The sequence below is a fragment of the Loxodonta africana genome, chromosome 3 (genome assembly GCF_030014295.1).
Source record: "Loxodonta africana isolate mLoxAfr1 chromosome 3, mLoxAfr1.hap2, whole genome shotgun sequence".
In the NCBI taxonomy this organism is placed as follows: Eukaryota; Metazoa; Chordata; class Mammalia; order Proboscidea; family Elephantidae; genus Loxodonta; species Loxodonta africana.
Genome location: NC_087344.1, coordinates 24,844,678 through 24,858,289, shown reverse-complemented (window position 1 = coordinate 24,858,289; position 13,612 = coordinate 24,844,678).

Here is a 13,612-nt window from a genome sequence, read left to right as displayed (position 1 = left end):
TGGGGTGAGGGCAAATCCCGCTTTGCCCCCACTCAGCCGGCTCATCCACTGCCCTCAGGACCTGTTCTCCACCTTCACCGTCGCCCACCTGCAGGAGACCATATTGCCGCCAACCAGGCTCAGGACCGCGCCTCGCCTCCAGGCTCCAGTGAACACTGAACATGGGTGGGGGCCAGCAGGCAGGAGGAGCCTGAAGGTCGAGAGGTGGTGCCCGTGATGTAGTGGAGGGGCTTCTGAGGATACGGGGAGGAGTCTAAACCCCAAAGGGAGCCCTTGTGCTTCAGAAGGGATAAAGGCTTTGAAGGTCTGGAATGATGCCTAGTGACCAGGGTCGGGGTGGGAGAGTGGGGGAGGGACGGTGTCTTGATCCCAAGGAATGATTTGTGGATCTGGAGGTGGTGTCCAAGATCAGAAAGTTGGATCTGAGGGACCAGGGACCTGGTCCAGGCCCCAGGAAGGGATTTGATGGACTCAGTGTGGGGGTGTCATCCAAGGACTTGGGTAGGATTTGGGAGTCAAGGCCTCTGTGCAGATCTGAAGGAGGCGGCATGATAGGGTCAGATATAGGAAGCTTGGCACCCCAATCCAGAACAAGTTACATAATTTGTGAGGCCTAGTTGCATAGTGGTTAAGATCTACCACTGCTTACCAAAAAAGTCTGCAGTTTGAATCCACCAGGCGCTCCTTGGAAACCCTGTGAGACAATTCTACTCTGTCCTACAGGCTCGCTATGAGTTGGAAATGACTAGAGGGCAATGAGTTTGGTTTTTTTAGTGCAAAATGAAAATGCAGGCCCCTTGATCAATACTTAAGAATTTCAAAACTGTAACAGCAGAGCATGAAACCAGGCACTGGGCCCTTCTGAACTCCCCACACTCCTCTCACCCTAGAACCAGTTGCTGTCACGCTGTAGCCCATGGAAACACGCATCTTCCTGGTCTTGGTTTGCTGAGAGGAGGATTCCACCCTCAGCGCCCTCACCCCCTCACCAGGGCAGAGGAGACCCTCCTTCTGCTCTTCCTCAGACCAGAGCCATGAAAGCACCACCCACAATCCTCGTGGAGGAGTGACTGAGAGCAAGAAGCTTTGAGGGGACTGAATTTAGGGCCCCAAAAAGTTGCAACTTCTTCACTCGCCCCAGGCCAGAAGTGTCTGCATGGGAGCCACCTATTCATTGCTCTTGTCTTCACACACAGGCATACACCCATGGTGCTCTGCCTCACCCCTCCACTCACTGGCTCACCCCCTCCTTCGAGGCTTGTCCACTCCAGCCTTGGCAAAGCTGCCTTGAGAAGGCAACCCATTTTACTCATCCTAGGCTGACTCTACACTGGTCTGTGAGGCCAGGCTCAGATGTCAGAGTGTGGGGACTCACTCAGTACTTGAAACCAAGCTATCTGGAAAGCTGATAGAGCAGGTAATACCCAAGGTGAGTACCAAAAGGAGGCTCCAGCAAGGTAAAGGCAGAGACAAGCTCTTGGGAGGAAGAAAGACCAGTGTGATGGACCACAACTACTACAGCCTCCACCAGACTGAGTCCAGCACAACTAGAAGGCGTGCGGTACCACCACCGACTTCTCTGACAGGGATCACAATAGAGGGTCCAGGAGAGAGCTGGAGAAAAATGTAGAACAAAATTCTAACTCACACATACACAAAAAAAGATCAGACTTACTGCTCAGGCAGAGACTGGAGAAACCCTGAGAGTGTGGCCCCCAAATACCCTTATTGCTCAGTAATGAAGTCACTCCTGAGGTTCACCCTTCAGCCAAAGATTAGACAGGCTCATAAAACAAATGAGACTAAATGGGCACACCAGCCCAGGGGCAAGGACAAGAAGGCAGCAGGAGACAAGAAAGCTGGTAACAGGGAAGAATGTTGACACATGTTGTGGGGTTGGCAACAAATGTCACAAACAATATTAATTGTTTAATGAGAAATTAGCTTGCTCTGTAAACCTTCATCTAAAGTACAATTAAAAAAAAAAAAAAAAGGCCAGTGTGTGCAAAAGAAAACTATATAGAGGGTGCCTGGGGAAAATCCTCTGGGATGGAACCCAAACTGAGAGGCTTAAAAAGACAGTAAACATCTGCAACAATTTCTGTGAGTCAACAATTTGGGAGCAGCATAGCTGGGCAGTTCCGGCTGGGAGTCTCTAATAAGTTGCAGTCAGCATCAGCTGGTGTTGCTGTCATCTATAGCTGTTGCTGAGGCTGGAAAATCCACTTCCAAGGTGGCTTACTCAATGCCTGGCAATTTGGCGCTGGTTGTTTGCACGTGAACCTCTCCACAGGCTGCTTAAGTTCCTCAATGTGGCAGTTGGCTTACCCTAGAGTGAGGGATCCAAGAAAAGGAGAGCCAGGCAAAATCTCTATCGTTTCAATGACCTGGCCTCAAGTTAAGTGACTTCATGTCCCTCAGGTTTTATTCACTACAAGTGAGCTACTGGAGTATACAATGCCATGCCAAGCATATTGAGCCCGGAGGCAATGGAAAAATCTGTAGTACTAATTCTATCCTTGTTTAAAATTTGATATTTTATTCATCAGGGATTTTTTGCATTCATCTTGATTTTTTAAAATATTGCATTAAAATGTTATTTATCTTGGAAAAAGTGTGTCACTGAAAACTGAAATTAAAAACACAGTATCACTAACAATTGCTCCAAGTAAAATGAAATATAGGAATAAATCTAATAAAACATGTACAGAATCTATATCCTGTAAATTATAAAATGCTAATGAAAGAAATCAAAGAAGACCTGAGTAAATGGAGAGACATACCATGTTCATGAATTGAAAGACTCAGCATACTATAGATGTCAATTCTTACCAAACTGATATGTAATATTAATACAATACCTATCGAAATTCCAGCAAGGCTTTGTATAAACATGTTGTTTTTGTTAGGTGCTGTCAAGTTGATTGCGACTCATAGTGGCCCTTTGCACAACAGAACGAAACACTGCCCAGTCCTGCACCATCCTTACAATCGTTGTTACACTTGAGCTCATTGTTGCAGCCACTGTATCCACCTTTTTGAGGGTCTTCCTCTTTTTTGCAACCCTCTACTCTGCCAAGCATGATGTCCTTCACCAGGGACTGAGCCCCTCCTGACAACATGTCCAAAGTATGTAAAATGCAGTCTCACCATCCTTGCTTCTAAGGAGCATTCTGGTTGTGCTTGCAAGACAGATTTGTTCGTTCTTTTGGCAGTCCGTGGTATATTCAATATTCTTTGCCAGCATCACGATTCAAAGGTGTCAATTCTTCTCGGTCTTCCTTATTCATTGTCCAGCTTTCACATGCATATGATGCGACCGAAAATACCATGGCTTGGGTCAGGCACACCTTAGTCTTCAAAGTGACATCTTTGCTCTTCAACACTTTGAAGAGGTCCTTTGCAGCAGATTTACCCAATGCAATGCATCTTTTGATTTCTCAACGGCTGCTTCCATGGCTGTTGATTGTGGATCCAAGTAAAATGAAATCCTTGACAACTTCACCCTTTTCTCCGTTTAACATGATGTTGCTCATAGGTCCAGTTGTGAGGATTTTTGTTTTCTTTATGTTGAGGTGCAATCCATACTGAAGGCTGTGGTCTTTGATCTTCATTAGTAAGTGCTTCAAGGCCTTTTCACTTTCAGCAAGCAAGGTTGTGTCATCTGCATAAAGAAGGTTGTTAATGAATCTTCCTCCAAACCTGATGCCCCGTTGTTCTTCATATAGTCAAGCTTCTCAGATTATTTGCTCAGCATATAGATTGAATAGGTATGGTGAAAGGATACAACCTTGATGCACACCTTTCCTGACTTTAAACCAATCAGTATCCCCTTGTTCTGTCCAAACAACTGCCTCTTGATCTGTGTAAAGGTTCCTCACGAGCACAATTAAGTGTTCTGGAATTCCCATTCTTTGCAATGTTATACATAACTTGTTATAATCCACACAGTTGAATGCCTTTGCATAGTCAATAAAACATTGTGTAGACATAGACTTATTCTAAAACTTATATGGAATGGCACAGAACCTAGAATAGCTGAAACATTTTTTAAAAATAAAGTGGGAGGATGAGAAGGCAGAGGGGGACAAGAGCTGTATGAATGGACATGGGGAATACAGGGTGGAGAGGAGGAATGTGCTGTCACATTAGGGAGAGCGCAGCTGGGGTTACATAGCAAGGTGTGTATAAGTTTTTGTATGAGAGACTGACTTGAAGGGCAAACTTTCCCTTCAAACACAATAAATTAAAAAAAAAAAGTGTAAGGAATTATTCTATCCAACATTGAGACTTATTATATAGATACAGAAATCAAGAATGGTGGTATTGGTGGAGGGATAGATGGGTAAAACAATGGAATAGGTTAGAGAACCCAGAAATAGACCCATACAAATATGTTCAAAAGGTTTTTTTTTAAGTGAAAAAGCAGTTCAATGGAGAAAGGATAGCCTTTTCAACAAGTGATTTTGTAGCAATTGGACATCTATAGTAAAAAAAAGGACTTCAAACTAAACTTCACACCATATATGAAAAATTAACTCAAAATGGATTATGGAAAAGTAGAAATGTAAAACATAAATTATAAAGCTTTTATGGAAAAAAAGAACAGAAAGAACACTTTGGGATCTAGGGCTGGATGAAGAATTCTTAGACTTAACACCAAAAGCATGATCCAAACAAGGAAAAATTGATAAATTGGGCCTCACCCAAATTAAAAACTTTTGCTCTTCAAAGGAACTTGTTAAAAGGGTGAAAAGACAAGCTAAAGACTGAGAGAAAATATTTGTAAACCACATATCTGGCAAAGGACTTGTGTCTAGAATATATAAAGAACTTTCAAAACTCAACAGTAAAAAAGCAAAGAATCCAATTAGAAAATGGGCAAAAGATATGAACAGACATTGCATTGAAAAGGATAATACAGAGGGCAAATAAGCACATGAAAAGATATTCAACATCATTAGCCATTGTTGTTAGGTGCCGTTGAGACAGTTCTGACTCATAGCAACCCTACAGGACTGAGTCGAACTGCTCCACAGGGTTTCCAAGGAGCAGCTGGTGGATTTGAACTGCCAACCTTTTGGTTAGCAGCCGAGCTCTTAACCACTAGGCTACCAGAGGTCTGCATTAGCAATTAAGGAAATGCAAGTTAAAACCACAATGACATATTACTACACACCTATCCAAGTGATTAATAAATTATAACACTAAATGCTGGTGAGGAGGTAAAGAAACTGGATCACTCATACTTTGATGGTGGAAATATAAAATGATACAATCTCTCAGGGAAAGAGTATGGCAGTTTCTTACAAAAGGAAACATGTGCTTACCATACAATGAAACAATTACATTCTTGGGTGTTTAGCTCAGAGGAATGAAAACTTAAATTCACACGAAAATCTGTGCATGTGTGTTCATGGTAGCTGAGGAATCTAGGTAGTAGTGTCAGAACCTGTCTAACTTCGGAGTGGCTAATGCAAATCGAGATCAGCCCAAGGCTGATCCCTGTGAGGTGGAGGTAAGATATACCTCCACTCTCCAACCTTTCTACCAATTCTGATACCACCCATCCCACGGCACTGTCTGCTTCTCTTCTGGGTTCAATAGTCTGTTACGATGGCCACACAGATCTCACAAACCACACTTACAGTTAAATGGTTTATTAAGGAAGTGATAGGGTACAACTTGGGGTTAGGATCAATGGGCTACAACTCAGGATCAGGATCAGGAAGCATGTAGGCAAAGTCCCCCTTCTTCAGTGCAGAACAGCTCTCTCAGCTTCTCAGCTGTGCAGGCCTCCTCTCAGCCCCCTCAGGACAGGCTCCTCTTGGCCCTGCCGTCTCTCACTGCCAACTCTGCTGCATGGTTCTTTCTGGGCCTCTCACTGCCTTCAGTGTTATAGCCCTTGACCCATGTTACAGCTCTTCTAGGAGGTGCCTTGCCTCTTTTCTCACTGTCTCTGTCTCTGTTTCTTCTCTCTTCCTTCTGCTTCTCTTCCTGTTTCTTTCTGTCTGGCACTGGTTGTATATATATACAGCTCCTTGTCAATTTCAAGGCATGGACCCTCCCAGCAGGGGCCACAAACTGACCAATCCCCTCTTGGTAGGCCACAGACACTTCATTTGCCTAGTAGGCCATAGTCACCTCATTTGCATTGCCCGTTGACCAGTCCCTGCAAGGTGCATACCAATCACAGGGCAGGCTGCAGCTCAGGACCAGACAAAAAGTATCAAACCTCAAGGTGTTTCCAGCTTACCCAGGAAACCTCAACCAACCTGGACAAAAGAAACAAACTTCCTGGGATAGACAACGAGGACAAGGGTAGCTCCTCAAGGGTTAGGAGGAAAACCTCTCAAGCTGTTTTTCCAAAGAACCAAGGCAAAAGGCCACATAAAGGAACTCATTTCACCACAGTAGCTTTTTTTGTAATAGCCCAAACCTGCCAAGAACCTAAATTTTCTTCAAAAGGTGAATGGTTAATCAAACTGTGATATATCCATTCCATGAAATACTAATCAGCAATAAAAAGGAGCTACCTGTGGATACACATAACTTGGATGGATCTCAAAGGAATTATGCTGAGTGGAGAAAAGACAGTCTCAAAATATTGCATACTATATCCTTCCATTTATACAATGTTCTTTTGTTTGAACAGCTTTATTAAGATGTAATTCACATACCATACAGTTCATCCATTTAAAATGTACAATTCAGTGGTTTTTAGCCCATTCACAGAAGTGTACATCTATCACCACTATCACTTTTCAAACATTTTTATCACCCCATACCTCTTAGCCATCACCTCTAATTCTCCCCAGCCCCCTTGGCCCTAGGCAATCACTAATATACTTTCTGTCTCTACAGATTTGCCTAGCCTAGACATTCCATAGAAATGAAATCATGCAATATGTGGCCCTTCATGACTGACTTGTTTTACTTAGCATGTTTTCAAGGTTCATCCATGTTGTAGTATGTGTCATGTCGTGGATTGAATTATGTCCCCCCAAAAATGTGTGTATCAATTTGGCTGGGCCATGATTTCCAGTGTTGTGTGGTTGTCCTCCATTTTATGATTGTAATTTTATGTTAAAGAGGATTAGGGTGGGATTGTAACACACTTACAAAGGTCACATCCCTGATCCAATGTAAAGGGAGTTTCCCTGGGGTGTCACCTACACCACCTTTTATCTTACAAGAGATAAAAGAAAAGAGAAGCAAGCAGAGAGTTGGGGACCTCACACCACCAAGAAAGCAGTGCCAGGAACAGAGTGAGCTTTTTGGACCCAGGGTCCCTATGCAGAGAAGCTCTTAGTCCGGGGGAAGATTGATGAGAAGGCTGACAGAGAGAGAAAGTCTTCCCCTGGAGCTGACACCCTGAATTTTGGACTTTTAGCCACTTTACTGTGAGGAAATAAACTTGTCATTGTTAAAGCCATCCACTTGTCATATTTCTGTTATGGCATCACTAGATGACTAAGACAGATCAGTACTTCATTTCTCTTTATTGCTGAATAGTATTTCACCATATGGATATATTATAAAACATCCTCTGTTGTCGTTGTTGAGAATATACTCGGCAAAACATACACCAGCAGTTTCTACATGTCCAGTTCAGTGACATTGATTACATTCTTTGAGTTGTATAGCCATTCTCGCCCACCTTTTCTGAGTTGTTCCTCCCCCATTAACATAAACTCACTGCCCCCTAAAGTTCCTATCTAATCTTTTGATTTGCTGTTGCCAATTTGATCCCATATAGATAGATCTTAAAAGAACACAAGGTTCAAGGCAGACATTCTTTACAAGTTAAGCTAAACTATTGCTTTGTTTTAAGAAGAATTCAGGGGATATTTTTGGTTTAAGATTAAAAATTATCTCAAGGCGATAGTTTCAGGGGTTCATCCAGCCTCTATGGATCCAGAAATTCTGGATTCTATTAGAGTTTTAAATTCTGTTCTACATTTGCCCCCTTTTGATCAGGATTCTTATATAGAATCTTTGATCAAAATGTTCAAGGGTGGTAGCTGAGCACCATCCAGTTCTGGTCTCGTGGTAAAGGAGGCAGTTGTTCATGGAAGCAATTATCCACACATTCTATTTCCTCCTCCTATTCCTGACCCTCCTTCTTCCTCTGTTGCTCCAGGCAAATAGAGACCAATTGTTGTGGCTTGGATGTATGTAACATTCTTGAAATTTAAAGATAGATAGATATGGAGAACAAATTAGTGGTTGCCAGGTGTTGAGGGTGGTGAAGAGGGAGATGGCTGTGGCTATAAAATGGTAGCATGAGGGATCCCTGTTCTGTATCTTGACTGTGGTGTAGGGGTCACATAAACCTTCACATGTGATAAAATTGCATAAAACTAAATCTACACACACACAAATAACTGCTTGTAAATCTTTTGAAATCTGAATAAGGTCAATATATTGTCTGAGTGCCAATTTCCTGGTACTCTAGTTATGCAAGGTGTTGCCATTGGGAGAAACTGGGTGAAGGGTATATGGGATGTGAATCTACAATTATATCAAAAATGAAAAGTTTTTAAAAAGTGAATCACTAAAGTCTGGCCCACATTCAGTGGGAGGGGAATTAAATTAGGCTCCACTATCTGAAGGAAGGAATAGCAAAGAATTTAAACCCAATTGCATCAGAGATTTGTCATGGAGGGGGCAGAGTGTTAAGGTTAAGTCCCAGCTTTGGAGTTGGAAAGAACTGAGTTCACACCTAGTCTGATGACCTTGGACCTCAGTAGCCCCTGCTATAAAATGGGGATGCTAAAGCTGGTACGAAGCTGCTTTTTAAACTGCACGGGTGCACTTGCTGCTTCAAGGAACACTGTCTACAGGACATTGCTGCAGTTTGGACAGTGGCCACATGGGGGAAGCAGTGGATAGGTCAGAGGGTCTGGAAAAGGACCCTGGCTGTTGGCCCGTCCCTGCTGAGCATTCCCAGAGCTTCCCTGGCCAAGACTGCTGCCTCTTCTGAACTGAGGAATCACCCACCCCACCACCGGGTAGCCTATGCCCCACAGCCCAACAACCAGTGGAAATTGTGCAAACCCAAGTTAAATCAGTCCCTCCTTTGCTCAGAACACTCCATAGCTCCCACCTCACTGGAGGTAAAAGCCAAAGTCCTCACCCAGGGCTCCCAAGGCCCTGTAGGATACAAGATCCCCTACCACTACGCTGCCTCCCCTACACTTCCCCCACAGGCCCCCTCCTCACCTTTCTGTTCTCTTTTCCCACTTGCCCCTCACTCACTCTGCTCCAGCCACACTGGCCTTTCAGTTTCTCAAATCAAACTCATGACGGTGTTTGAGTTTTTGACAGTTTTGGTGCCTAGAAAATTCACCTTTGTGGTTACTTTGTGAATGGACCCACCGAAAAACCCACTACGTCAAGTCAATTCCAACTCATAGTAACCCTATAGGACAGGGTAGACCTGCCCCATAGGATTTCCAAGGAACACCTGGGGGATTCAAACTGCTGACCTTTTAGTTAGCAGCCATAGCTCTTAGCCACTACGCCACCAGGGCTTCCTTGTGAATTCACAGTCAATTTAAATTATGCTTTTAGAAATGGTTTCTCTGAAGCCTATAGTTCAGATTACAGCTATCATGTTACTTATTGTTGTTGTTGTTAGCTACCATTAAGTCACCTGAGGCTCATGGGACCTTATGAACAACAGAAAGAAACGCTACCTGGTCCTGCAACATCCTCACAATTGCCAGCACGTTCCAGTCCATCCTAGAGGATATTGTGCCAGTCCCTCTTACCAAGGGTCCTCCTCACCCTCATTGGCCCTCTCTTTCACCAAACATGATATCCTTCTCTGGTAATTGAACCCTCCTGATGACGTGTTCAAAGCAAGCAAGTCAGACAGTGTTCTGTTGTGATCCATAAAGCTTTCACAGGCTAACTATCAGAAGTACATCACTAAGCCTTTCTTCCTAGTCTGTCTTAGCCTGGAAGCTTCACTGAAACCTGTCCTGCATGGTTGGCCGCACCGGTATTTGAAATACTGGTGGCATAGCTTCCAGCACCATAGCAACCCACAAGCCCCCACACAGATGGCTGGTGGGTATTACTGATAGATCTGATAAAGTTGGCAATCACTTTCAAGAAGAACACGTGATTAATATTTATGGCTATTTACACATTTTGTGGATTAAAATCACTTAAACATTTTATATGGCATTTATAAAGTGTGATATATTTTATTCTTTAATCTTTTTAAATGCCTTCACTAAGCAAAACCTTTTAAAGTACTTGGCAGTTACTATTAAATTAAACATATAAATCAGGGAAACTTATGTTCTCTTAAACATTCCAATACTGCTTCAGGTTTAACCAAATTATTATATACTTTTCAATTTAAAATTATCAATCTGAAATCAATTAATCATCTCTGGAGAGAGATACAAAAATCTGGAGACACATGTTGCCTCCAAAGGGGGGATGTAGTTGGAGGACAAGAATGTGAGGGAGACTTGTCATTGTAAACCATTTGGGACCTTTTCAATTGAAATTACCAGGTTGGGAGGATCAATCAACTTTATCCCTACTCTTTTTTCTTTTATAAAAAGGAAGATATGTATCTGAAGCAATTATGACCAAATGTTAACATTTGCTCCTTTACGTGTCTAGAGGTATTTCTTGCTTGCTGAAGGTGGACATGTAGCACTTCCTGATGACAATCAAAGACTACAGCCTTCAGTATGGATTACATCTCAACATCAAGCAAAAATCCCCATCACTTGACCGTCTCGATAAATGGAGAAAAGATTGAAATTGTCAAGGATTTCATTTTACTTGAATCCACAATCGACGCCCACGGAAGCAGCAGTCAAGAAATCAAATGACATGTTGCATTGGGCAAATCTGCAGCAAAAGAACTGTTTAAAGTGTTAAAAAGCAAAGGTGTTACTTTGAGAACTAAGGTGCAACTGACCTAAGCCATAGTATTTTCAATTATCCCATATGCATGCTCCTTTCCTCACGCAATGAAATAAAGGCTGCTGCCACCAAGATTGCTCAGCGAGGGCAAGGGAAAAGGTTACTTTTAAGGGGTTGACAAGTAGGAAGTCCATAAAAGTTACATCAGCAACATTCTTAATCCTTCTACGCAGGTGCAATGGGGTTTACATATAACTTCATGCGTCACCAAAAAAAAAAAAAAACCAGTGCCATCGAGTCGATTCCAACTCCTACTGACAGAGTAGAACTGCCCTGTAGAGTTTCCAAGGAGCATCTAGTGGATTCGAACTGCCGACCCTTTGGTTAGCAGCCATAGCACTTAACCACTACACCACCAGGGTTTCCTGTATCACCAGGGTTTTAATGTAAAGTTACGGGGTATGCCAAGCAAAGGAACCAGGATTCTAATGAAAAGCTATGGGGTGAGCCAAGCAAAGGAACCAGGATTCTAATGTAAAGATAGGGGGGCATGTCAAACAAGCTATTTGAGGCAGGGGAATTTTCTGCGGCCTGGGAACCGCCATCTTATTCCCTCCTTTTCTTTTTGGACATTGGTCATCCAGGACCAGTGTCCATTTTGAACTACAGCCCAGCTTGGAATTGTTTGGCATGCTCTCAGAGAGGGGGCAAATATTGGACAGAAGCTTGAACAGTTGGCCTTCCATTGTGGCCACTGATCTGCTGTCGTGGTATTATGGGTAGGCAGACCTCACAGTGGTATATTGGACTCTGCCTAGGGTTTTGTTTTTTTTATTAATTTCGCTATTGATTAATTGTGCCCCCTCTTCTTTTAGCCAGTAAATTGGGTGGAGAGGTACAAGGATTATGGGTAATCCTTGCTCTACACACGAAGGGGAGTGTGAACAAATCCAGCAATTGTTCGTCATCCAGTATGGTTACACCTGACTATTCAGTAAATGCTAAAAGAAAAAGATGAGTGGCTTTTATGCTCTGTTTATGTGAATGTTTTCCTAAAAGATGTTTTACAAGATTGTCCTAGCTATTGTCTTTATATCTCAGGGCCCAGTTGCTGTGTCCTTGTGAGTCCAGCTCAGCTGGGTCACATTCTTTGTGCTCAAAGACAGGGAATAATGGCTCTAATATTATCTCCTAAATCATTCTCTCCTTTTGATCAGAGCTTCGACATTGACGACCAATACCTGGATTTAGTCGAGCTCCCATATGGTAGCCATGGCAGGCTCTTTAAACTCACAGTGTTGGTTTTCCCCTGGCACTATCTGGTTCTTCACCAGGATCTTCAGTAAGAGCGATGTTCCCATCAATCTCGTTGCCAAAGTGAGCAGACTCAGTTTATTTTATTTTATTTTAGCCCAAGGACTTCTTAAGTGTGTAAGACAGTAGAAGATAGGTTTTATAATGCCGAATACTATCAGGATACAGACTAAGAACACTATTATTCATTGTAATAGCGATCTAGCTCATGTATTTATTCCTGAGGATAACTAACCAAATAAATCTGATGTTTGTAAGGGTGTTACAGTGAGTAACCGAGTAGCTTGCTGTCTAATTCTATGTATATCCTGTTTTCCTTCTCCTGTGTTATTTATCTAAATATAACAAGACGTATTTGCTACAGCACAGACTATACTTTCATGATCTAATAAAAAAAAAAATCTAAGGCTATTCTGTCTTGTAAAATCATAGCTCAAACTTCAGACACTTTTCTGGTTATGATCTTTACAACTTTGCTAAGTTTACCAACAGGAACTTCTAATTCGAGAATCATTAACCCATTAGTAAGATAATTTAGGAGAAAGGATAAGGTTTTACATATCCAGAAAGTAGAACCTTAAAACATCAGCAATATTTCCACAAAAAACCCATATTAATCCTTTCATTTACTGTGTCTTATGTAGTTTCTTTCTGTTTCACGTGATTCTGGCTCAGCCTCACTCTGTGAACCCGCCAGCTTCTACATACGAGTTCTGGAAGTCTTTTTTTTTTTTTAAGAATTTTTGTTTGTTTTTATTGTGCTTGAGTTCTGGAAATCTTGACTCAGTCTAGTCACAGTCCTTTTCATATGTCCAATATAGTCCATCTTTTTGTTGAGACATTTTGGTCAAATATTTTTAGCAAATCAGCAAAGTAAAAACTTATCTGCAGGTGACAAAACTTAATATGGCCATGATTAATTTATAAAAATAATACCCTTAAAAGTGAAAGACCTGATAGAAATTAATTGCAAGCATAAAATAAAGCCAATAAATTCAGTTAAAAAAAAGCTTTAGACAAAAATATTTTTTAAATATAATGATTAACCTTATTTTCAAAGATCTTCAGATGTAATGCATAGTAATTTTGAGACATAATACCATATAGTCAGGATATACTAAGAAAATACCAAGATTATCAAATCCCTAAATACCTGAATAGTAATTTTAAAAACTTCATAGGTAAGTGACTTGAATTCCCCAATCAAACCATTGGCTTTGGTGATGCTAGATTAAAAAAAAATAAATAAAGTTGCAACCAAGTTAGCAATAATGAAGTGTTACCAAACACAATGGGCCCGCTGCTTGTACTCTCATTAAGAGTAACTAAGAGTCAAGTGGATTTAAATAGGCATAGTTTAATATTCACAGTGAGTAGGAGACAGGGAGATCACTCTCAAAGC